This window comes from Oncorhynchus masou, unplaced genomic scaffold (assembly GCF_036934945.1).
Source record: "Oncorhynchus masou masou isolate Uvic2021 unplaced genomic scaffold, UVic_Omas_1.1 unplaced_scaffold_5933, whole genome shotgun sequence".
Classification (NCBI taxonomy): Eukaryota; Metazoa; Chordata; class Actinopteri; order Salmoniformes; family Salmonidae; genus Oncorhynchus; species Oncorhynchus masou.
Window position 1 is genome coordinate 1 of NW_027012357.1, and position 19,776 is coordinate 19,776.

The 19,776-nt window shown below is 45.5% G+C and overlaps 1 pseudogene; it reads left to right on the top strand.

Annotated features, from left to right (window-relative positions):
- Positions 1-2,786: 2,786 nt before the first annotated feature.
- Positions 2,787-10,071, top strand: LOC135536306 (alpha-(1,3)-fucosyltransferase 4-like; annotated as a pseudogene).
- The last annotated feature ends 9,705 nt before the right edge of the window (positions 10,072-19,776 follow it).

The window sequence follows — 19,776 nt, forward strand, 5'->3', positions numbered from 1 at the left end:
CCTCTTACACTTATGGTGGCGCTATTTCATTTTTGGAAGAAAAACGTTCCCGTTTTAAACAAGATATTTTGTCACAAAAAGATGCTCGACTATGCATATAATTGCTACTGTTCGAAAGAAAACACTCTGACGTGTCCAGAAATACAAATATCTTCTCTGTGCGTGCCCTTTAACGTGAGCTTCAGGCAAAACCAAGATGACTTGGCATCCAGGAAATGACAAGGATTTTTGAGGCTCTGTCTTTCATGATCTCCTTATATGGCTGTGAACGCAAGAGGAATGAGTCTGCCCTTTCTGTCGTTTCCCCAAGGTGTCTGCAGCATTGTGACGTATTTGTAGGCAGATCGTTGGAAGATTGACCATAAGAGACCACATTTACCACGTGTCCGCCCGGTGTCCTGCGCCGAAATTGGTGCGCAAAAGTCACCTGCCAGTATTTTTCCATGGGGCACAGACAGAGAAGCAAGCTTCCAAGAACTGCATGTCAATGAAGAGATATGTGAAAAAACACCTTGAGGATTGATTCCAAACAACGTTTGCCATGTTTCGGCCGATATTATGTAGTTAATCCGGAAAAAGTTTCACGTTGTAAGGTGACTGCATTTTCGGTTCAAGCTTCGGTAGTTGTGGCGCAATGTAGAAAACGGAACGATTTCTCCTACACACAGACGCTTTCAGGAAACACTGCGCATTTGGTATGTGGCTGGGGAGTCTCCTCATTGAAAAACATCAGAAGCTCTTCAAAGGTAAATGATTTTATTTATTTGGTTATCTGGCTTTTGTGAAAAATGTTGCGTGCTACATGCTACACAAAATGCTATGCTAGCTTTGCATACTCTTACACAAATTAGTCAATTTCTATGGTTCAAAAGCATATTTTGAAAATCTGAGATGACAGTGTTGTTAAGAAAAGGCTAAGCTTGAGAGCAAACGATTATTTTAATTTTATTTGCGATTTTCAGAAATCGTTAACGTTGCGTTATGCTAATGAGCCTGAGGCTTAGTCACAATCCCGGATCCGGATGGGGAGTTTCAAGAGGTTAAGAGGCTCCTCTGTCCTCCAGTCGTTACTTGTATTAATGGCACCTGTTTGAACTTGTTATCAGTATAAAAGACACCTGTCCACAACCTCAAATAGTCACACTCCAAACTCCACTATGGCCAAGACCAAAGAGCTGTCAAAGGACACCAGAAACAAAATTGTAGACCTGCACCAGGCTGGGAAGACTGAATCTGCAATAGGTAAGCAGCTTGGTTTGAAGAAATCAACTGTGGGAGCAATTATTAGGAAATGGAAGACATACAAGTGTAACGGTCTTCATGCGGTGAAGGAGAGTCGGACAAAATGCAGCGTGTAGATTGCGATCCATGTTTAATGAAAAAACGTAAAACACGAATCAATACAAATACTACAAAAACAAAAAGAACGTAACGAAAACCGGGAAACAGCCTATACTAGTGTAAACTAACATAGAGACAGGAACAAGGACACTAAGGACAATCACCCACGAAACACACAAGGAATATGGCTGCCTAAATATGGTTCCCAATCAGAGACAACGATAATCACCTGACTCTGATTAAGAACCGCCCCAGGCAGCCATAGACTAACGCTAGACATCCCACAAAACCCCAAGACAAAACACACCAATAACCCATGTCACACACTGGCCTGACCGAATAAATGAAGAATAAACATAATATATTTCGACCAGGGCTTGACAGAACCCCCCCCTAAGGTGCGGACTCCTGACGACATCAAAACAATAGGAGAGGGTCCGGGTGGGCGTCTGTCCATGGTGGCGGCTCCGGCCCCGGCGGGGACGTGGAACCCACTCTATAAATGTCTTAGTCCCCCTCCTCGCGTCCCTAGGATAGTCCACTCCGCCTCCGACCATGGCCTAGTAGTCCTCACCCAGAACCCCACTAGACTGAGGGGCAGCTCGGAACTGAGGGGCAGCTCGGGACTGAGGGGCAGCTCGGGACAGAGGGGCAGCTCGGGACAGAGGGGCAGCTCGGGACAGAGGGGCAGCTCGGACAGAGGGGCAGCTCGGAACAGAGAGGCAGCTCTGGACTGAGGGGAAGCTCGGCACTGAGAGGAAGCTTGGGACTGAGAGGAAGCCCAGCACTGAGAGGAAGCCCAGCACTGAGTGGAAGCTCAGCCAGGTAGTTGGATCCGCAGATCCTGGCTGGCTGGCGGTTCTGGCAGATCCTGGCTGGCTGGTGGTTCTGCAGATCCTGGCTGACTGGCGGATCTGGAAGAGTCTGGTGACAGGCAGATCTGGAAGAGTCTGGCTGACTGGCGGATCTGGAAGAGTCTGGCTCGACTGGCGGATCTGGAAGAGTCTGGCTGACTGGCGGATCTGGAAGAGTCTGGCTGACTGGCGGATCTGGAAGAGTCTGGCACTGGCAGGTCTGGAAGAGTCTGGCTGACTGGCGGCTCTGGCTGCTCCATGTAGACTGACAGCTCTGGTGGCTTCTTGCAGACTGACAGCTCTGGCTGCTCCATGCAGACTGGCAACTCCATGCAGACTGGCAGCTCCTTGCAGACTGACAGCTCCTTGCAGACTGACAGCTCCATGCAGACTGACAGCTCCATGCAGACTGGCAGCTCCGGGCTGCTCCTTGCAGACTGACAGCTCTGCCTGTTCCATGAAGACTGACAGCTCTGGCTGCTACATGTAGACTGACAGCTCTGGCTGCTCCATGTAGACTGACAGCTCTGGCTGCTCCATGTGACTGACAGCTCTGGCTGCTCCATGTAGACTGACAGCTCTGGTTGCTCCATGCAGACTGACAGCCAGGGCTGCGCTAAACAGGCGGGGAGGCTCCAGCAGCGCAGGAGAGGAGAAAGGCCCGACAGCGCGGAACAGGCGGGAGACTCCGGCAGCGAGGAGAGGAGAAAGGCTCCTGACAGCGCTGAACAGGCGGGGAGGCTCCAGCAGCGCAGGAGAGGAGGAAGGCTCTGGCTGCGCTAAACAGGCGGGAGACTCGGCAGCGCAGGAGAGGAGAAAGGCTCCGGTAGCGCTGGAGAGGCAGGAGGCTCCGGGTGCGCAGGAGAGGAGGAAGGCTCTGGCTGCGCTTAAACAGGCGGGAGACTCTGGTAGCGCTTTAGAGGAGAAAGGCTCCGGTAGCGCTGGAGAGGCGAGGCTACAGTCGAACTGGTGGTGGAGGTGGCACTGGATAGACCAGACCGTGCAGGCGCACTGAGCTCTTAAGCACCGAGCCTGCCCAACTTTACCTGGCTCGATGCCCATTCTAGCCCGGCCAATACGAGGAGCTGGTATGTACCGCACCGGGCTATGCACCTGCACTGGAGACACCGTGCGCTCCACAGCGTAACACGGTGCCTGCCCGGTCTCTTTAGCCCCGGTAAGCACAGGAAGTTTGCGCAGGTCTCCTACCTGGCATAGCCATACTCCTGTGAGCTCCCCCAAGAAATTTTTGGGGGCTGACTCTCGGGCTTCCAACCGTGTCGCCGTGCTGCCTCTTCATACCAGCGCCTTCCACTTTCAGTAAGCAGCTTGGTTTGAAGAAATCAACTGTGGGAGCAATTATTAGAAATGGAAGACATACAAGTGTAACAGTCTTCATGCGGTGAAGGAGAGTCGGACTAAAAATGCAGCGTGTAGATTGCATCCATGTTTAATGAAAAACGTAAAACACGAATCAATACAAATACTACAAAACAAAAAGAACGTAACAAACCGAAACAGCCTATACTAGTGTAAACTAACATAGAGACAGGAACAAGGACACGAAGGACAATCACCCACGAAAACACAAAGAATATGGCTGCCTAAATATGGTTCCCAATCAGAGACAACGATAATCACCTTACTCTGATTAAGAACCGCCTCAGGCAGCCATAGACTAACGCTAGACATCCCACAAAACCCCAAGACAAAAACACACCACAATAATATATTTCGACCAGGGCGTGACACTCTCTCATATTTTTAAGTGGGAGAACCTGCACAATTGGTGGCTGACTAAATATATATACTTGGCTGTGTCAGGGGAAAGACCAAAAAATTGTCCAAGACTCAAGTCACCCAAGTCATAGACTGTTCTCTCTGCTACAGCACGGCAAGTGGTACCGGAGCACCAAGTCTAGCACCAAAAGGCTCCTTAACAGCTTCTTCCCCAAATGGCCACCAGGACTATTTACATTGACACCCCCTTTGTTTTTACACTGCTGCTACTCGCTGTTTATTATTTATGCATAGCCACTTTACTCCTACCTACATGTTTAAATTACCTCTAACCTGTACCCCGCACACTGACTCGGTACCTATCTCCTGTATATACTGTAGCCTTGTTATTGTTATTTTATTGTGTTACTTTTTTAAATATAATATTTTACTTTAGTTTATTTGGTAAAAATTTTCTTAACTCTATTTCTTGAACTGCGTTGTTGGTTAAGGTCTTGTCAGTAAACATTTCACTGTAAGGTCTACCACACCTGTTGTATTCGACTAATAAAATTGGATTTGATTTGAAATAGCTCCATGTCAGTGAAAGGCTGTTAATGTTGGAACCTGTAATTGAGGGGGTATGAGAGGCCATAAGTCAACCTTTTATGAATGAAAATGGCAACAAGTACCTGTGAGCTTTAGATTTAGAAGAAAATAAAACAGATCTGATTATATGAAGTGATCGATAACAGCACTTCGGTCAGTGACGCTTTATGCTAGAAACAAGCTGTGACTCCGACACGACCCCAATGGCTATTGTGGCTCCAGAGTGGCACCGTGGTCTAAGGCATTGCATCAAAGTGCAAAGTACATCACTATAGTACCTGGTTCGAATCCAGGCTGTATCACACCTGTTTGTGTTTGAGAGTCCCATAGGGCGGTGCACAATCGGCCCAACGTTGCCATGGGTAGGCCCTTATTGTAAAATGAGAATTTGTTCTTAACTGACTTGCCTAGTTGAATAAAGGTTAAGTTTAAAAACATCATTGTTTAGTTTCTTTGACGTTCAGAGCCTGAGCTACAACCTTCTGTAGCCAGAGGAGACAAAACATATCGTTTGCTTTGTAAAGTAACCTGTCACAATCAATTGATTGAACAATTCACTTTCTGCTCAATAGAACAAACATATTTAAACCCAGACAGCTTTTAGGGAAACCTTCTCTTGTTGTGTTAAGCCATGAAAGAAGAGGAGACAGCAGTTAAAGCTAAAGGTGTCTGCATCGATATGCCTGCTGTCTGGTGGTGGAACTTTGGAATGTGACATGCTTAGATTCCTAATGACGGATCAGATTAAATGATTTCCTGAACAGGGACAGTTTCGTTGCGAACAAGACACACTGATTTGGCCTTGAGAACTATGATAAGATGAACACAGACCAATCAATCTCTCTCTGTCCATTCTCAGCCTGTAATTTGCGTGGTATTAAAAAAATATTTTGCTGATATGTACAATGACGTAGAATTACATGACGTTTCTATAAAAGGCAAATTACGATGATAGATTCATGCAATGATTTTACTATAAAAGGAGATATTTCCACCCTTCCTCTTGTCCACGGTGGTCTGTGAACCTTCTGGCCCGCAGTCCTGTGCGCTATGAAAATGTATGCATTGCCATGTAATACTCAAGGGAAAAGATATATGTATATACAGTGCCTTGCGAAAGTATTCGGTCCCCTTGAACTTTGCGACTTTTGCCACATTTCAGGCTTCAAACATAAAGATATAAAACTGTATTTTTTGTGAAGAATCAACAACAAGTGGGACACAATCATGAAGTGGAACGACATTTATTGGATATTTCAAACTTTTTTAACAAATCAAAAACTGAAAAATTGGGCGTGCAAAATTATTCTTATTATTATTGTTGTTGAGTCTTCACAAAAAAATACAGTTTTATATCTTTATGTTTGAAGCCTGAAATGTGGCAAAAGGTCGCAAAGTTCAAGGGACCGAATACTTTCGCAAGGCACAGTACATAGGCTCTGGTGAGGGTAAACGGTAATGAGGTTTTATGTCATTTATGCTTTCATTGTTATTTTGGGTATAGGGGAGGGTCACTTCTTTTTCCCCAGGTGTTCAGGGAATGTTTAGGTAAACTATATTTTGCTGAAGGGGAGGGCCATCCATTTTCATTTCAGAGGTTTCACAGGTCAGAGAGGTCCGATTTTCTCCGTGGAACCCATAATGTTCACTCCTTTACCGTATGTTGTCACGCCCTGACCTTAGAGAGTCTTTTTATTCTCTAGTTTGGTTAGGTCAGGGTGTGACTAGGTGGGTACTCTAGTTTGTGTATTTCTAGGTTGGCCTGGTATGGTTCCCAATCAGAGGCAGCTGTCTATTGTTGTCTCTGATTGGGGATCATATTTAGGAAGCCTTTTTTCCACCTGTTGTTTGTGGGATCTTGATTTTGTGTAGTTGCTTTTTAGCCCTACAAAGCTGCACGTTTCGGTGGTTACACTTTCTTGTTTTGTTGCTGGTTATTATGAAATAAAATGATTAACCTACTGCATCTTGGTCCGACCATTCTTACAACGACGAGCGTTACACATGTGATTCTATGTTGAGCAGCGAACTTCTGTGTGTAAACAAAGAACATGCATGCTGACCACACCGGTCACGTCGCATGTGCGAGCATTGCAAAATAAATGTACACATACATGTTATTCAATCATTGCACCCACACTGCTCTCCCCGCATCAAGGGGCTTCAGCATAGCCAGATGTTAAAATAGAACTTGGTTCTATTTGTGATGCTTCACGCGCTGCAAGTCCCGCCTCTCCCATCTCCTCATTGGTTTTTAGGAGTATATACAGTGGGGAGAACAAGTATTTGATACACTGCCAATTTTGCAGGTTTTCCTACTTACAAAGCATGTAGAGGTCTGTCATTTATCATAGGTACACTTCAACTGTGAAAGACGGAATCTAAAACAAAAATCCAGAAAATCAGGCCTCCCAGGTGGCACAGTGGTTCAGGGCGCTGTACTGCAGCGCCAGCTGTGCCACCAGAGACTCTCTCTCTCTCTCTCTCTCTCTCTTCGCTCTCTATCAATCTCTCTCACTTTCTCTGCATATTTTCTGGCATTTTATTAATTAAGACCTAATTTTAAGAACACAGTGCATGGGATTACATTTTAATTATGAATATGCCTTTAAAATAAGCACCCTGACAGGGACATTGATACTGGAATATGGTTTGGTTGTAATATAAAGAAGCTTTTATTCAGCTTATATGTTTTTTGCATGTTTGTGTCCTATCTATTTGAGTGTATGGTCCTCTGTTCCTAAATACCTGGAAAATACCTAAAAGTAATTGATGAGGCCTTGCCGTACATGACAGCAATACTGGGTGAAGGGAGCCCCCTTGTGGACTGTATGGAAATTAGAACCGGAAGAGGAAAATAGACTTCTCTCGCCATAACGGGTTGAATAGATTTTTAGGTCAATTGCCTATAGAGAGCCGTCTTTTTGTGGGCAGTCCTCCATGGTTGGTTGGACAAAGCCTATGGGAAAATGAAAGGAGTTTTGTAGGTTTTTGGACCGACTGTTTGCTCATTGCTGTTGCTCTAAGATGGCAACTGTACGCAAATGCGCTTGTGCCAATTGAATCTCAACAAGGAAACAGTCGTTGGTGGGATTTGATGAATGTTTATTGAAAAAGTACAAGGATTTCATCAAACAAAGAAAGGCACGCAACTAAAAAGGACAAACATACAAAAATGGGGCGATTTATAATTTACTTTTTATTTTTTAAAGTATTGACTTTTGGCGAGTAAATAGTAGTCGGAACAAGATTCCACGAAGCCTTGTCTCAGCACCACTCAGTTGGGGAAGTTCATCAGAGTTTAGTCTGCAAAGTAGATTATAGACCGAACACAGCTAAGGTCATTACCGTTTAACAAATTTAAACACATGCAGGTTATCGTATTTTACCCTCATGGATTATAAATTAAATTAGATAAGAGAATTGGAAGCATCTGTGATATTTTTCCCTCATGGATGATACATTAAATTAGATAAGAAAATTGGAAGTATCTGTGATATTTTTCCTACATTATATTTATGTTGTTACTCACAGCATCACTTTGTGTCCCTCGTCTATTGGTTCAAGAGGACTGCATTCTAACTGTATGATCATTGGTTCAAGAGGACTGCATTCTAACTGTATGGTCATTGGTTCAAGAGGTCTGCATTCTAACTGTATGATCATTGGTTCAAGAGGACTGCATTCTAACTGTATGATCATTGGTTCAAGAGGACTGCATTCTAACTGTATGATCATTGGTTCAAGAGGACTGCATTCTAACTGTATGATCATTGGTTCAAGAGGACTGCATTCTAACTGTATGATCATTGGTTCAAGCCAGTGAGGTATATCATTACGTTCAGGCACTGCTGCCTCTCGGATACATAGCAGCCCCTCAACCCGAGGGACAGCGTGTTTACTTGTGCCATCCTGAAAGAGCCTCTCAGGGTGACAAAGACCCCATTCACCGGTAACCGGAGCTCGCACACTGCCACATCAAGTATTTGAGCAGGATGGTGTTTCGGCCTATCTGTTTGCGACCACATTAACAACACAGCTCAGGAAATGTCGGTAACATATGATTAACGTCTGGTGGCGGATGTCCTATTCTCGCCTGACAGAGTAGAGACAAAGAGACTGTAGGCCTAACTTAAATGTTTTCCTGAGACTCGGCCGACTGGTTTTTTCCTCATAGCGCAGGGAGATAGCAGGTGTGAGGAAGGAGGACCTTAACTTTTGTCCTTGTCATCCTAGCCCAGGTGGAAGAGATAATTATTCTGAGTTCAACGGAGAGGAGAATGTGACAGGGCAGTGGACGTTAAGGTTCTAGAATTTCTGGAGTTAATGACAAAGTGTGCATGAGAAGTTAATGGACATAAAAGAACTGGAAGTCTGACGGGATTTGATGGAGCTAACTCAGTGGGCAACTCAGTGGGCAACTCAGTGGATAAGAGGGGGTCGTTCACCTTTCACAGAGCCGGTAAGCGCCGCAGTCTGTGTCGCTGCAAACATTTCGAGTGGCTGTTCTGAGAACGTCATGCTCGTGGGTGTGTTTCGCCGCTTTCGTCTGTGGACTCTTTCTCCTCCTCGGAGTGTGTTTTCTCAATCTCTTTGACCCACGACTCCAACCCTTCCCTCTCACTGGGTGGAGCCCAGAGATGTCACCCTTCTGTTGTGGACACACCCTTCGGCCGTTACCGCAGACTGCCGGACTGTGAGGCGCGCTTTGGGATCCGTGGGTGTGTACTGACCGACGACCGACGCATGTACCCTGGGGGGCTGACGCCATCATCATGCACCACCGTGAGATAGTGACCAACGCCACGGCGCTCCCCGTCTGACCCACGACCCCGTGGCCAGAAGTGGATCTGGATGAATTTTGAGTCCCCGTCTCACACTCGTGGCCTGCGGCAGTTCGAGGGCGTGTTCAACCTCACCATGACCTACCGTACAGATTCAGACATCTTCCTCCCCTATGGCTACCTGGTGACCCGCCTTCGCCCCCTCACGCCAACGCCCCCCACACACGCCCCTGACGGCCCCACCTACTGGCCTGGGTCATCAGTAACTGGTCGGAGTCGCAGGCCCGCGTGGCGTATTACCGTCGGCTGGTTAACTACGTTGACGTGGATGTGTCGCGCGCAGGCGTGCCACTGCCAGAGGACAGCACTGTGGTGCGCACGGTGAGGCGTTACCTGTTTTATCTGGCGTTGGAGAACTCCCAGCACCCCGACTACATCACCGAGAAGCTGTGGAACTCCTTACTGGCCGGGGCCGTACCTGTAGTTCTCGGGCCGCCGCGGGAAAACTATGAACGCTTCCTCCCCCATGATGCCTTCATTCATGTGGACGACTTCTCCTCTCCCCGCCTGCTCGCCCAATACCTGATGCTGCTGCGCGGAGCCCCACCCTCCTGCAGAGACACCTGGCTTGGAGGAGGAGCTACAGCGTGCACCTGACCGCTTTCTGGGCGGAGCATTACTGCACAGCATGTCGCGGTCGTGGGAAACTGGCTGTAGTCTCCGGACCGACACCATCACCAACCTTCAGCTGGTTTGAGTCCTGACCTCAGTGTGGAACCACAGACTCCGGACCGATCACCAACCTTCAGGGGCTGGTTTGAGTCCTGACCTCAGTGTGGAACCACAGTCTCCGGACCGACACCATCACCAACCTTCAGGGCTGGTTTGAGTCCTGACCTCAGTGTGGAACCACAGACTCCGGACCGACACCATCACCAACCTTCAGGGCTGGTTTGAGTCCTGACCTCTGACTTCTTTTTGACCTTCCAATATGTGGTGACGACTATGAACATGATTGGTCAGATATCACAACCAGTCTGCCAGCAGGGAATCTATAGGAACTATCTTCAACACCATTCATAAACGGGAAGAAACACTTAATATTTATTGAACATTATTGAACTGTGATTCACTTGTCTGTAAATTTTGTTGTTGTTATTAGTCAGGGTTCAGTAGTGTTGTGAAGTGAGTTAGACTGTATAAGAAACATAGATATTGCTCTCATCAGCGTATTTGTGTGGATTGTTAAGACGGGCTGCTTATGGAGGCCTTAAACAACCTTAGACTTAAGGACGGGACAGTGAGATGGGTTCAGCATCATGGCCATGTTAACCCCAGTAGCCTTGATACTGCCCAGACATTAGCAGGTGACCAGCTGCTACTTATCCCACACCACTAGACATGGGCAATATCAACCCCAGGATAAACCACAACACCAACCCCGGGGCTCCTGTTCCACCTCCAAAGAAGATACCTGTGACACACACGCACGCACACACACACACGCACGCACACACACACACACACACACACACACACACACACACACACACACACACACACACACACACACACACACACACACACACACACACACACACACACACACAACACACACACACACACACACACACACACACACACACACACACACACACACACACACACACACACACACACACACACACACACACACACACACACACACACACACACACACACACACACACACACACACACACAGAGAGAGCTCCTCCACCTCTATGATCCCTCTCATATAAATTGTACAGGCTATATTTACATCAAATGCCCATGTCTTTCGTACCTTACTTGTCTGATTGGTTCAGTTGTTTCAGTCCAAGATGTTTCACACTTTTTCATGTTTTTTTGGGGTCTTTATTTAAAGGTCTATCCCATTGTTGGACTTTATTTAAAGGTCTATCCCAGTGTTGGTCTTTATTTAAAGGTCTATCCCATTGTTGGTCTTTATTTAAAGGTCTATCCCATTGTTGGACTTTATTTAAAGGTCTATCCCAGTGTTGGTCTTTATTTAAAGGTCTATCCCATTGTTGGTCTTTATTTAAAGGTCTATCCCATTGTTGGTCTTTATTTAAAGGTCTATCCCATTGTTGGACTTTATTTAAAGGTCTATCCCAGTGTTGGTCTTTATTTAAAGGTCTATCCCAGTGTTGGTCTTTATTTAAAGGTCTATCCCATTGTTGGTCTTTATTTAAAGGTCTATCCCATTGTTGGACTTTATTTAAAGGTCTATCCCATTGTTGGACTTTATTTAAAGGTCTATCCCAGTGTTGGTCTTTATATATACGTGACCTACTTGTTGTGTGTATGTACTGACAAGTCTGTGGAACTGATAGATTCACACACATGCTACATGTTAATGTATTTAAATGTATGTAAATTGTCATGTATTTAAATGTATGTAAATTGTAAAGTATTTAGCCTGTAATGTCTTTAAAAAAAATAAAAAAAATGTGTCGGACCCCAGTAAGACGAGCTGTCACCATTGGCTAATGAGGATCCTGATAAATAAAATCAAAGGCACATTCCATGTTGGCATTTATTTAAAGGCCTATCCTTGTTGGTATTTATTTAAAGGTCTATCCCATTGTTGGTATTTATTTAAAGGCCTATCCCTTGTTGGTATTTATTTAAAGGCCTATCCCTTGTTGGCATTTATTTAAAGTCCTATCCCTTGTTGGTATTTATTTAAAGGTCTATCCCTTGTTGGTATTTATTTAAAGGCCTATCCCTTGTTGGTATTTATTTAAAGGCCTATCCCTTGTTGGTATTTATTTAAAGGCCTATCCCTTGTTGGTATTTATTTAAAGGCCTATCCCTTTGTTGGTATTTATTTAAAGGTCTATCCCTTGTTGGTATTTATTTAAAGGCCTATCCCTTGTTGGTATTTATTTAAAGGTCTATCCCTTGTTGGTATTTATTTAAAGGCCTATCCCTTGTTGGCATTTATTTAAAGGCCTATCCCTTGTTGGCATTTATTTAAAGTCCTATCCCTTGTTGGTATTTATTTAAAGGCCTATCCCTTGTTGGCATTTATTTAAAGTCCTATCCCTTGTTGGTATTTATTTAAAGGCCTATCCCTTGTTGGTATTCATTTAAAGGCCTATCCCTTTTTGGTATTTATTTAAAGGCCTATCCCTTGTTGGTATTTATTTAAGCCAGCTTCAATGTGTTCAGCATGTTTCAGCAGAGACATAGTGAAGAACAGTGTGAGAGAGGGTCTACTGTGTGTGTGAAATAAAGGTAAGTCAGTTAAGAAGACATTTTTATTTTCAACGACGGCCGAGGAACAGTGGGTTAACTGCCTTGTTCAGGGAACAGTGGGTTAACTGCCTTGTTCAGGGGAACAGTGGGTTAACTGCCTGTTCAGGGAACAGTGGGTTAACTGCCTTGTTCAGGAACAGTGGGTTAACTGCCTTGTTCAGGGGAACAGTGGGTTAACTGCCTTGTTTAGGGGAACAGTGGGTTAACTGCCTGTTCAGGGGAACAGTGGGTTAACTGCCTTGTTCAGGGGAACAGTGGGTTAACTGCCTTGTTCAGGGGAACAGTGGGTTAACTGCCTTGTTCAGGGGAACAGTGGGTTAACTGCCTTGTTCAGGGGAACAGTGGGTTAACTGCCTTGTTCAGGGGAACAGTGGGTTAACTGCCTTGTTCAGGGTAACAGTGGGTTAACTGCCTTGTTCAGGGGAACAGTGGGTTAACTGCCTTGTTCAGGGGAACAGTGGGTTAACTGCCTTGTTCAGGGGAACAGTGGGTTAACTGCCTTGTTCAGGGGAACATTGGGTTAACTGCCTTGTTCAGGGCAGAACGACAGATTTGTACATTGTCAGCTCAGGAGTTTTAACTCGCAACCTTCCTGTTACTAGTCCAACGCTCTAACCACTAGGCTACCCTGCCGCCTACACTCTAACCACTAGGCTACCCTGCCGCCTCTACACTCTAACCACTAGGCTACCCTGCCGCATGGTATGGAAATATCATTAGTAATCGTTTAGTGTGATTAAGACACATGTACCAATGTAACAATGGATGCGGAAATTGACTTTTACATTGTAGAACCAGTTATTTGGTTGTAATTGGCAATGGGGTAATTGTAAGGTCGTGGGGCCAAGTGCCTGTATTATCCAGGACTACCTGTTTGAGCTCCTGTTAGACAGAGTCCATTTGGTTTCTCAAGGGGAGGCTGCACAGTCTTGCCCTCTACCTGTGTCCATTAAGATAGACCAGGTTAAGCGTGTTACAGAGTCCATTTGGTTTCTCAAGGGGAGGCTGTACAGTCTTGCCTCTACCTGTGTCCATTAAGATAGACCAGGTTAAGCCTGTTACAGAGTCCATTTGGTTTCTCAAGGGGAGGCTGTACAGTCTGCCCTCTACATTAAGATAGACCAGGTTAAGCCTGTTACAGAGTCCATTTGGTTTCTCAAGGGGAGGCTGTACAGTCTTGCCCTCTACCTGTCTCCATTAAGATAGACCAGGTTAAGCCTGTTACAGAGTCCATTTGGTTTGGGCTATTGTCTGTGTATTTCAGTGTGAATTTGGTAAATATTCTTGTATACTTTGATAATGTGGTGTTTTCATTAGACCTGTAAATACATCTGCACTCTGAGCATGTCAACCTGCCTTGCCTTCTACTGCTGTCATGCCCTTAGGACTGCTACAAGGTGCCTATTTTATAATTACATAGGATAATCTAAATATTTCATAGATAAAATAATAACAAGGGGAGCCTCAATAAATAGACAAAGATTTGTAGTTGAACAAGTCCTTGCATGTATAGATTTAGTTTTACCTGACTTGAAAACTTGTGACTTGACTCAACATGACTTGCTCTTAGAATGTACGATTTGGGACTTGACTCAACATGACTTGCTCTTAGAATGTACGATTTGGGACTTGACTCAACATGACTTGCTCTTAGAATGCATTTGGGACTTGACTCAACATGACTTGCTCTTAGAATGCACGATTTGGGACTTGACTCAACATGACTTGCTCTTAGAATGCACGATTTGGGACTTGACTCAACATGACTTGCTCTTAGAATGCACGATTTGGACTTGACTCAACATGACTTGCTCTTAGAATGCACGATTTGGGACTTGACTCGAGTCTTGACCGGTTCTGCTTGGGAATCGACTCGGACCTTGTGACTTGAGACTTGAATAATATTGACTTGGTCCCACCTCTGTCGTTTGATCCTCTGACTGGATGGTATACCAGCCTTTTCTCACTGCTCATTTCATCCACCTCTGTCGTTTGATCCTCTGACTGGATGGTATACCAGCCTTTTTCTCACTGCTCATTTCATCCACCTCTGTCGTTTGATCCTCTGACTGGATGGTATACCAGCCTTTTTCTCACTGCTCATTTCATCCACCTCTGTCGTTTGATCCTCTGACTGGATGGTATACCAGCCTTTTCTCACTGCTCATTTCATCCACCTCTGTCGTTTGATCCTCTGACTGGATGGTATACCAGCCTTTTTCTCACTGCTCATTTCACTAGTGTTGTCTTGCGATAGGGCCAAGCCCTGCTGACGCCCATGGCTAACACCTGTACACAGTAATCTCATTCTGGTAGCAGCAGATGTTTCTCTTTAACCTTCAGCAGAGTGGAGGGTGGAAAGTCTCTCTTCCACTGTACATCAAGAGATCCTCAAGGCTCCGTTTAGGACCACTATTTTTAATAAATAATTTACCTCTTGGTGATGTCATTCTGAAACATAATGTTAACTTTCACTGCTATGCGGACGACACACAGCTGTACATTTCGATGAGACATGGTGAAGCCCCCAAACTGCCCTCCCAGGAAGCCTGTGTTTCAGACAGGAAGTGGATGGCGGCAATTTGTTTTACTTTTAAACTCGGACAAAACAAAAAATGATATTTCTAGGTCCCAAGAAACAAAGAGATCTTCTGTTGGATCTGACAATTAATCTTGATGGTTGTACAGTTGTCTCAAATAAAAACTGTGAATGACCTCGGCGTTACTCTGGACACCGATCTCTCTTTTGACAAACCTTTCTGTCTAAAAATGATGCAGAAGAATTTGTCCATGCTTTTGTCACTTCGTGATTAGACTACTGCAGTGCTCTACTTTCCGGCGACCCGGATAAAGCACTAAATAAACTGCAGTTAGTGCTAAATACGGCTGCTAGAATCCTGACTAGAACCAAAAAATGATCATATTACTCCAGTGCCTCCTACACTGGCTTCCTGTTAAGGCAAGGGCTGATTTCAAGGTTTTACTGCTAACCTACAAATCATTACATGGGCTTGCTCCTACCTATCCTTCCAATTTGGTCCTGCTGTACATACCTACACATACGCTATGGTCACAAGACGCAGGTCTCCTTATTGTCCCTAGAATTTCTAAGTAAACAGCTGGAGGCAGGACTTTCCCTATAGAGCTAAATTTTTTAAGGAATGGTCTGCCTACCCATGTGAGAGACTCAGACCTACTTCAGTAGGTCCTATGATTGAGTGTAGTCTGGCCCAGGAGTGTGAAGGTGAACGGAAAGGTACTGGAGCGACGAACCACCCTTGCTGTCTCTGCCTGGCCTGTTCCCCCTCTCCAGTGGGATTCTCTGCCTCTAACCCTGTTACAGGGGCTGAGTCACTGGCTTACTGGTGCTCTTCCATGTCGTCCCTAGGAGGGGGTGCGTCACTTGAGTGGGTTGAGTCACTGACGTGATCTTCCTGTCCGGGTTGGCGTCCCCTTGGGTTGTGCCATGGCGGAGATCTTTGTGGGCTATACTCGGCCTAGTCTCAGGGTAGTAAGTTGGTGGTTAAAGATATCCCTCCAATGGTGTGGGGGCTGTGCCTTGGCAAAATGGGTGGGGTTATATCCTGCCTGTTTAGCCCTGTCCGGGGGTATAGTCGGATGGGCCACAGTGTCTCCCGACTCCCTCCTGTCTCAGCCTCCAGAAATTATGCTGCAGTAGTTTGTGTCGGGGGCTAGGGTCAGTTTGTTACATCTGGAGTATTTCTCTTGTCTCATCCGGTGTCCTGTGTGAATTTAAGTATGGTCCCTAATTCTCTCTCTTTTCTCTCTCGGAGGAGAATGAGCCCTAGGACCATGCCTCAGGACTACCTGGCCTGATGACTCCTTGCTGTCCCCAGTCCACCTGGCCATGCTGCTGCTCCAGTTTCAATTGTTCTGCCTGCGGCTATGGAACCCTGACCTGTTCACCGGACGTTCTACCTGTCCCAGACCTGCTGTTTTCAACTCTCTAGAGACAGCAGGAGCAGTAGAGATACTCTTAATGATCGGCCATGAAAAGCCAGCAGACATTTACTCCTTAGGTGCTGACCTGTTGCACCTCGACAACCACTGTGGTTATTATTATTTGACCCTGCTAGTCATCTATGAACGTTTGAACATCTTGGCCGTGTTCTGTTATAATCTCCACCCGGCACAGCCAGAAGAGGACTGGCCACCCCTCAGAGCCTGGTTCCTCGCTAGGTTTCTGGCTAATTTTTCCTAGCCACCGTGCTTCTACATCTGCATTGCTTGCTGTTTGGGGTTTCAGGATGGGTTTCTGTACAGCACCTGTGACATCAGCTGATGTAGAAAAGGGCTTTATAAATACATTTGATTGATCAAAGAGGTTAACACAATAACTGTGAAATTGATCATTTTAAGCACCATGTTGACTTAGTGAACAATAACACAATACACAAAACTCTTTTGTGATCTCTCTAGTTATCTCCCTCTCCTCTTCTTTAGTTGTCTCCCTCTCCTTTTTAGTTATCTCCCTCACTTCTTCTTCAGTTGTCTCCTCCCTCTCTCCTTCTTTAGTTATCTCCTCCGTCTTTACTTGTCTCCTCCTTCTTTAGTTGTCTCCTCCCTCCTTCTTTAGTTATCTCCCTCTCTCCTTTCTTTAGTTGTCTCCCTCCTCCTTCTTTAGTTGTCTCCTCTCTCCTTCTTTAGTTGTCTCCTTTCTCCTTCTTTAGTTATCTCCCTTTCTCCTTCTTTTAGTTGTCTCCTTTCTCCTTCTTTAGTTGTCTCCCCTTCTCCTTCTTTAGTTGTCTCCCTTTCTCCTTCTTTAGTTATCTCCCTCTCCTTCTTCAGTTATCTCCCTCTCTCCTTCTTCAGTTATCTCCTTTTTCTCCTTCTTTAGTTATCTCCCTCTCTCCTCTCTCCCTACATTTACTCTGTTGAACACACACACAAAATGCCTACACACATTTCTATAGCGAAATGTACATGTTTCGTACATCAAAGGAATGAGAAAAATAACAACAATGAATGTGTAACAAACAACGAACCCGAGACAAATCAACAGAGCTGGTTTCCCATGGCAGCGATGGGCAGTAATCTGAGAGCTGGTTTCCCATGGCAGTAATCTGAGGCAGGGAGCAGTAATCTGAGAGCTGGTTTCCCATGGCAGCGGACGGGAGCAGTAATCTGAGAGCTGGTTTCCATGGCTGTATCCCGCTGCCCCATGGACCTCCACTCTGGACCTCTGATGGCTCCTGTGATTGCAATAATCCATCTTGCTGTCAGATGAAAAGAAAGAGAAAATCACACACAGTCTCCCTCCCTCCCTCCCATGTGTCCACCAAACAACCTACCATGTTGTGTACTGAGCCAACACATGGACCACAGGCCCACTGTGTGTGTGTGTGTGTCTGTGTGTGTGTGTGTGTGTGTGTGTGTGTGTGTGTGTGTGTCACTTTGAATGGGAGATCTGTGTCTCATGAATGATTAAATGACGGCAGCATTTCCCTCAGTGGCCTGTGTGTCTCATATCAACATGCTGTGAGGAACAACAAGAGAGATGTGTGTGTGTGTACACTGACAGAGATGATCAATACATAGTCCCAGTGTCATACACTGACAGAGATGTGTGCCATTACAGAGATCAGTCACTTTGAATACACAGGGAGATCTGTGAGATGTCATACATGAATGATTAAATGGACGTCCCAGTGTCAGCATTTCCCCAGTGGAGATGATCCTGCCCAGTGTCATACACTGTCTCAGTATCAACATGCCACAGTTCACTAGAGAGGAACAACAAGAGATCAATACATAGATAGATCGTCCCAGTGCCACATGAAAGGAGGGCCAAAACAGAATAATAAGTGCCATACACTGACAGAGATGATCAGTCCCAGTGTCATACACTGACAGAGATGATCAACACATAGTCCCAGTGTCATACACTGGGAGAGATGATCAACACATAGTCCCAGTGTCATACACTGACAGAGATGATCAACAACATAGTCCACTGACAGAGATGATCAACACATAGCACCAGTGCCATCAACACCTAGTCCCAGTGCCATACACTGACAGAGATGATCAACACCTAGTCCCAGTGTCATACACTGACAGAGATGATCAACACATAGTCCCAGTGTCATACACTGACAGAGATGATCAACACATAGTCCCAGTGTCATACACTGGACAGAGATGATCAACACACAGTCCACATACACTGACAGAGATGATCAACACCTCGTGTCCCAGTGTCATACACTGACAGAGATGATCAACACATAGTCCCAGTGCCATACACTACACTGACAGAGATGATCAACACATAGTCCCAGTGCCATACACTGACAGAGATGATCAACACATAGTCCCAGTGTGTCATACATACACTGACAGACAGATGATCAACACATGGTCCCAGTGTCATACACTGACAGAGATGATCAACACACAGTCCACAGAGATGACAGAGATGATGATCAACACCCCAGTGCCATACACTGACAGAGATCAACATAGTCCCAGTGTCATACACTGACAGAGATGATCAACACATAGTCCCAGTGTCATACACTGACAGAGATGATCAACACATAGTGATCAACACCTAGTCCCAGTCAACACATAGCCATACACTGACAGAGATGATCAACACAGTCCCAGTGCCATACACTGACAGAGATGATCAACACCCCAGTGCCAGTGATCAACACAGTCCCAGTCATACACTGACAGTGATGATCAACACATAGTCCCAGTGCCATACACTGACAGAGATGATCAACACCTAGTCCCAGTGTCATACCCCTGACAGTGATGATCACACACATAGTCCCAGTGTCATACACTGACAGAGATGATCAACACATAGTCCCACTGACAGAGATGATCAACACATAGTCCCAGTGCCATACACTGACAGAGATGATCAACACATAGTCCCAGTGTCATACACTGACAGAGATGATCAACACATAGTCCCAGTGTCAACACATAGTCCCAGTGTCTGACAGAGATGATCAGACTGACAGAGATGATCAACACCTAGTCCCAGTGTCATACACTGACAGAGATGATCAACACAGTCCCAGTGTCATACACTGGCAGAGATGATCAACACCTAGTCCCAGTGCCATACACTGACAGAGATGATCAACACATAGTCCCAGTGCCATACACTGACAGAGATGATCAACACA